The sequence below is a fragment of the Myodes glareolus genome, chromosome 16 (genome assembly GCF_982192425.1).
Source record: "Myodes glareolus chromosome 16, mMyoGla1.1, whole genome shotgun sequence".
Classification (NCBI taxonomy): Eukaryota; Metazoa; Chordata; class Mammalia; order Rodentia; family Cricetidae; genus Myodes; species Myodes glareolus.
The window spans coordinates 69,514,708-69,521,120 of record NC_142041.1 but is presented as its reverse complement, the minus strand read 5'-3'; the positions used below and the strand labels follow the sequence as shown (position 1 = coordinate 69,521,120).

The following is a 6,413-nucleotide window of genomic DNA, read 5'->3' as shown; positions in this document are numbered from 1 at the left end:
CTTCTGTTTCCTGTCCCCTTTCTTACTCTGGTATGTCACCCTCCCTAGGCTGAGCCCTTGGTCCTCTTGTTCACAACCAAGGGAGTCGCACATGTCCATGGATTTGACCTTCTCATCTTCACTATGGACTCTCTGGTCTTGACCTTCAGCCATGCTTCCCTCCTGAAAGTTCACCTGAATGTATGTCTGGCTCCCTCCTGAGTTCCCCCTCCAGAAGGTCCTCTGTTGTAGTTGCTCCTGGGTGTCAAACTGCTGATTTTTCTCAGGGTGTGATGATATGTTCTGTGTGCTCTCCCCTTTTATATTGGAACTCATTTATTAGCTCTCTCCTTTTCCCAGGTCTCCTACATTCCAGTTTGTCATAGCCAGGTGCTTTAGCTGTACCCATGGACATCCTCATTGAACACCGCAGCCACACTGGGAACTACTGTGCGCTGGACTCCTTGCCAGCGGCCACTGCACCTGTCCAAATCTATACATAATCTTCCATTTTACGCTTATAAAGATGCCTATATGTCACAGTGGTTCTTTTTTCCTGGGCTCTACCCTTAGCACATAGGCTGTGCTCATATTTTGCACTTGTAGGTAGTGTTTGTATCTTTGCCTGCAAAAAGCCAGGAGGCCACCAGACCCACTCACATAGGATATATATAATTTGTAAGGAAATTGGAGGGTTAGGAATAGTGGATACAACTAAGTCACAAAGTGTTTAATGTCAACACTGAATAAGAGGAAACATACTTGGGTGTGATACTAGCACTCGGGACACCCAGGCAGAGGGATTTCAAATTCTGGGCAGTATCAACAAAAGCGAAGAAACGGCTTCTTGAGAGTGACAGCCCTCATCTTGAGTTGGATCTGAGCTTTCAATCTCACACGTCAATCTGTTTAGGAGGAACAGAAATGTACCATGTAACTGTGGCTTTAGCATGCTCTGCCGAGTTACATATACTGTGCTCATTTGTCTTAAGTACTTTATCCTTTCAAATCTACCATGCACAATACTTGTCCTCTGGGCCGCTCAAGGAGAAAGTCAGACAGTGCATTGGCTACAGTAATGTCTGAAAGTGACTGGCCATGAAACCTCAGCACACATGTATTAGAAGGGCACGCTCCATGAAGGCAGCTAATTTGGTCGTTTTCACGCATGTCAGAGTGGTTCAGAACACCCAATGTAAACTCTGACGCTGGTTCTTTTTGGGTGTGGTGTGTTCTTCCTCCTCTTTGCAGGACCTTCATGAAGTTTCAGCCCAGGACAGAGGTCGTACTTTTGGATGCTGTAGTCAGACAAAGCATAGCATCTCTCAACAGCATGTCAGGCTTTGATGACGAGGAATTTCTTCTCTATTTTGGATCTTGTCTTCACATTTTCTTCAGGGTCTGCAGGTTTAACATTGAGTGTGACCTTCTCTGAGGGTCTTTCTGAATGAAATCTGTATCTCGGCTGTGGTGTCATTGCAGATGGTCAGTTTGGAAGGGAGAACAATCGGGCCCACCAGGTTCCAGGTCAGACATCTTTAAAAATAACTCAAAGTATTTTCTTTGATAATAATGTTATTAATAGCTTTTATAAAAACAAGAGGTTCTTATGTTCAAGGCCAATCTGGACTTGTATTCTAGGCTAGAGTATTCTGTTTAGTTAGGGTTCCTAGAAAGACCTTGTCCCAAAACTAAAGGTTTGCATTTATTGAGCACAGTGTACCATGCATTATGCAGAACACTGAATAGTCAATGTATTTATTACTCATAAAATGCCAGGGGTGGTGGTGGTGTGTGCTTGTAATCCCAGCATTTGAGAGACTGAGGTAGGAGAATTGCCATGAATTTGAGGCCAGCCTAGCTACATAGTGAATACCCAGCCAGACAAGGCTACCAGAACAAGATCCATCTCAATAAAAAACAACAAACAGTAATCCTAGGGGAAGTTATAATTTCTGTAGAAACCAAGATGCTATTCAATCAGCCAACTTTCCTCCTGCACAGATAACTCAGCTAAGCCACAAGCTCCTTTGAGACCCGTGGCTGCACATTAGAATCATCTGGGAGCTTTGGACACATGCCGCAGATGAGGTGCTAGCCAGGGAACCTGATTGTTCAGGCCAGAGTGCTGTGGACCATCCATAGTTCCATTTCCCTGACACATAGTGGTGTCATCAGGCAGCCAGGATGGAGAAGCGTTCTGTTTCCCAGAAAGAACCGATGCTTAGAAGTAGCCAGGTTACTTGTACACTACACTCTCCCACCTCCACAAACGAAGACTTCCGTGGTTCAGTTGGTACCTTCATGTAGAAATGTTGAGTCAGCTCTTTGCTTGAAAAAAATCTAATTAGCTTTTCTGAGTTCCAAAAATGAACGCTAGATGGCAAACAACACATAAGAGATCATTGTGTTGTTCCAAGTGTTTGTTTCTGAAACATTTTATTTCTCATTCAAATAACGATCTCAGCAGATTTTGATGTCAGTAATGCAGTATTCAAGCCAGTGGTGCTGATCCTTCATCACTGTAAAACAAACAAGCAAATAAATAGCCAAGTAAACAAACAACACAGGATTCTTTCTGAATTGAGCTGGGGGCACCCACGTATGTGATGCCCTGGATTTTAGCTGCCTTGGAATTCATTTTTTAAGGTAGCTAATTTATCATAAACATATACAAAGTGCAACACCTGTCATTTGTTGTCGTAGTTGAGAATTCTTTCCCTATTCATGTGTTTTAATTTCCTTCTTAAGTAATTGACCCACTTAGGAAAAACATTTTGACGTCTCCGTTTCCTTTCTCGGGCCGCTGGTGACAGCCTCAGCAGTATACAGCAGAGGGCGCAAATGCACCACTCTCCGCCACTTAAACCGCTCTAACTTCTGGAAGATTCAGACTCAGGCGAAACCTGTGAGGAATACAAAGAACTGCACGGACTGCATTGCATTAAAAAATAGTAACATTTTCACTGCTGTACTCTCAACATCCCGATACGCTCAGCTTCCACTCCTCCAGATGGCTGCAGCTGCCCAGCCACCCTAGCTGTGCTCAGGGCAGGCAGGACGGGCTGCGCCTGGGAGCCGCGACCTTGTCCAAGCAGGCAGTGTTCCCTTCTGTGTTTCTTTACTGTCTTCTCTTTTCAAATGTGGCGCTCTCCCATCACACATCAACTTTCTCATAAGCACGGGAGAAGTCTGGGGCTTGCAGAGGCTCAAGCTCCAATTTACAAATGGCCACATTCTCCCCAAATACTGTCTAAATTGATTAACCTGAACTGCAGAGCCGTTTAAAACGGTACCAACACCAGATAGAGAGGGTCCAGCTGGATGCTTTTAAGCTTCAGCAATATACCTTATCTTCTCTCGCATGAATATTCAGAGCAAGCTGTGTTTGGACTTGCTCTTATTTTTGCTAATTCTACCCCCCACTTTCTTTGTGAACCCACCTGAACTCTCGTTTGTCTAACTTCTGTTTTCATTGTTACCTGTGACCTCCGGGAACCCTAACTTCGGAGGGTCTGCCTTTCTTCGGTCATAACTAGTACTTGGCCAGCCGTGAGATCAGTGTTAGAGTGGTACTTAGCATTCACAAGGCCCAGCGCTCAAGCCCTGGGAGCAGGAAGAACAGTCAAACATGGCGGTTCATGTGTAATCCCAGCTGTGAGGAGGAAGAAGCAGAAGGATCAAGGGTTCAAAGTCATCATCCTTTACTGTATCCATACGCATAGGGCCACCCTGAACTAAAGCAGAGAACCCTGAGCACAGTGCTTGCTGCACTGCAATATTAATTGTCCCTGATTTGTGGGCCTCTACGCGCCCGTCACAATAACTCCTCCTTTGCGTTCTCATTGTCGAAGCACAGGACTTGGAAAACGCCAAATCGATCAGCGCTTGCTAAATGCAAGCAGAGGACTTCAGCCACTCATACTGAGATCTGAGAGCAGGAACTGCAAGTATGCCTGCAAACCATAGTTTGTCTAAAATCCCAAACTGCCCCTCTCCCAGAGACACTAAAGACCACGGCCTTTAGTACTTGATATGTGAGAAGTCAAAGCCAGCGAAATTCTATGGAACGACCCAGAACCTTGCAGATCACTTCAGACTCAAAAGTGAGAGACAGAAGAGACAGGAGATATAAAAAATGTGATGAACTTTCTCGTCTGCAAAATTGAACAAAGCTATGTGATCATGTAGCATTCACGGGTAGTGAGAACTTTGGGTGGTCAGCTTCAGACTTAAAAACCAGTCTTTGGTTCTCCGGGGGAGCAATTTGCATGATGACAATAAACCCCACCCCACTGCCCCTCCCGCTCCCCTCCACCACTCAAGGCTGGAGAAAGAATACCCTGTGAAGATAAGATTAAACCAGATTGTGTTCCTCCAAAACCTTCTGTGAGTTCCCAGCTAATCCTCCGCACTGACAGGACTCTGAAGCCTGGCTGCTTCGCTGACCTATTTACCAAGAGCCGCTTTTTTCTGTTTTGATAGACAGCTAGGTCCTTCTTAGCCCCTGTCCTAGCTCAGACCAAACTAGCAAACATCGAGGTACCAGAGACTATCATTATGGTTCTTGCTTCCGTTTCACCAGCCTCGAGGAAGCACAGAACTGTGGGGAAGCCTAGCCTGAAGGTCACATGACCAACCTCCTGCGATCCCTATGTCTGTGTGAGTGTCCAGTGTGTTCCCAAGCTTCTCTTTGTCACTGCCTAGAACACTGTCCCCTCTGGGTTTAATGTAAAAGCCGTGTTATCCTGAATTTTCAATCTCTCTGTTCTCTCTCTCTCTCTCTCTCTCTCTCTCTCTCTCCCTCCCTCTCTTCTGAAAGATCAATGGGTATTTATAGCATGACAAGCTTCAGGGTCTCACCTTATATCTACAAAATTTTGGAAGTGTGTAGCTGACCCTGAGTGATTCTAGCTTTGCAGGTTCTTCAAATACCTCAAGCGCGTACCTACGTGCAGGCACCCTTACCAATGGAACTAGACTTCATAACTGGGGTGTTAAAAGCACCAGTGACTCGTGGCTAGATAGGTAGACTAGTAAGTTGTTTTGTTCTTGATCTTCCTATATCACCTGTGCTTGGTTTGCCTTTATTCTTTCTTTGACCTCACTTTTAATTTATATTGCATATCCAAATAAGTCACCTTAAGCCTGTTTTACAACATGGCAGGGAATAGATAAGTAGATAAACACGTTAGTAATTATTATATCCAACTTCTGTAGAGAAAATTATATTCTTGGCAATAGATGCCCAGTGAGAACCTTTGAATGTCCTGGAGAAGGCAGTGTGTGTGTGTGTGTGTGTGTGTGTGTGTGTGTGTGTGTGTGTGTTTGAAACTCTTGCCGCCTAACAAGAAGGAGGAAATTGTACATGTGAATTAAATGAGTACCTACTTATTAATTGTTTTTACATTTTTCCATGAAAGAATAACTGCACTGCCTGGGTATGGCGGGGTCCCACACCTGTAACTCTGGCTTTCAGGGGTCCAGGGTAGGAGTGTCTTGAGTTCACAGGCAGCCTGGGAGGCATAGGGAAATCTAGACCAGTCTGAGTTATACGGCAAAACTGTCTCAAAAAACTAGCCCCCCCAAAAAAAACAGGGGGGCACTGAACTTTCCTATTTCCCTCACTGTGCTAATCGTGCAGGAACGACCTGAATGCTCTCATTAGCAACAATGATCTGAATGTTTGGGAAGGACACACCCCTCTTTTGTGCTCCTCCGGCCCCCAACCTTTCCACCATAACTCACGTCTTAGTGTTCATGCCTAGGTCACTGATCCCACGAAAGGCATTAACTATGGGTTCTTCGGTGTCAGGTTTGATAAACTTCCACGCGGGAAATTCATTCTGCCTTCCACTGGGGCTACTACCGCCAGCTTTCATGAGTCCCAGTAAACAGGGCCAGTTAAGCCCAGGATTTTCACACACCGTCTGTGTGCTTTATCTGGTGTGGGGGGGGGGAGGCGGGTCAGATGCAGAACCACTAGGAATAAAAAAACGGGGAAAACAAGCTAGGAGGGCAGTGAGCATGTGCCATAAAGATCTAGAGGAGCCTGGCGGTCTCTCCAGAGGCTGAGGCTGAGGCACCTGGAGCTCAAGGTCAGCCTGGGCTACACAGTGAAACCCTGCCTTGGGCACACACATGGATAATAAATTATACACTTTCTTTATCATAGTTTTAGACACATACACAAGGTGAATTGAGAAACATCTGACATAAAGCCCATTGTTAAGCGGAGGCATTTTCTCAGGCCCTGGACTGGTGAGCCTGCCACACCCTTTCAGTCATCCTGGGACAGAGCTGCAACCTGGGCAAACATTGGTTCCAGTCAGAAGCACTCAAACGGTCAGATCACTCCTTCAGTATCAACTCTTCTGCCTCTGGCAAACAAGGCCAGAGTGCTTCGTGCAGAGAGAAAGGTTATCAGATGTGAA

The 6,413-nt window shown here is 45.5% G+C and overlaps 1 long non-coding RNA gene across 1 annotated transcript; it reads right to left on the bottom strand.

Annotated features, from left to right (window-relative positions):
- Positions 1–635: 635 nt before the first annotated feature.
- LOC148119610 (uncharacterized) lies at positions 636–5,888 on the bottom strand. The gene is made up of 2 exons (XR_015735162.1): positions 5,728–5,888; positions 636–2,501 (listed from the first exon to the last, which is right to left on the bottom strand). It is a non-coding gene; the product is annotated as an uncharacterized LOC148119610 (long non-coding RNA).
- Between the last annotated feature and the right edge of the window lie 525 nt (positions 5,889–6,413).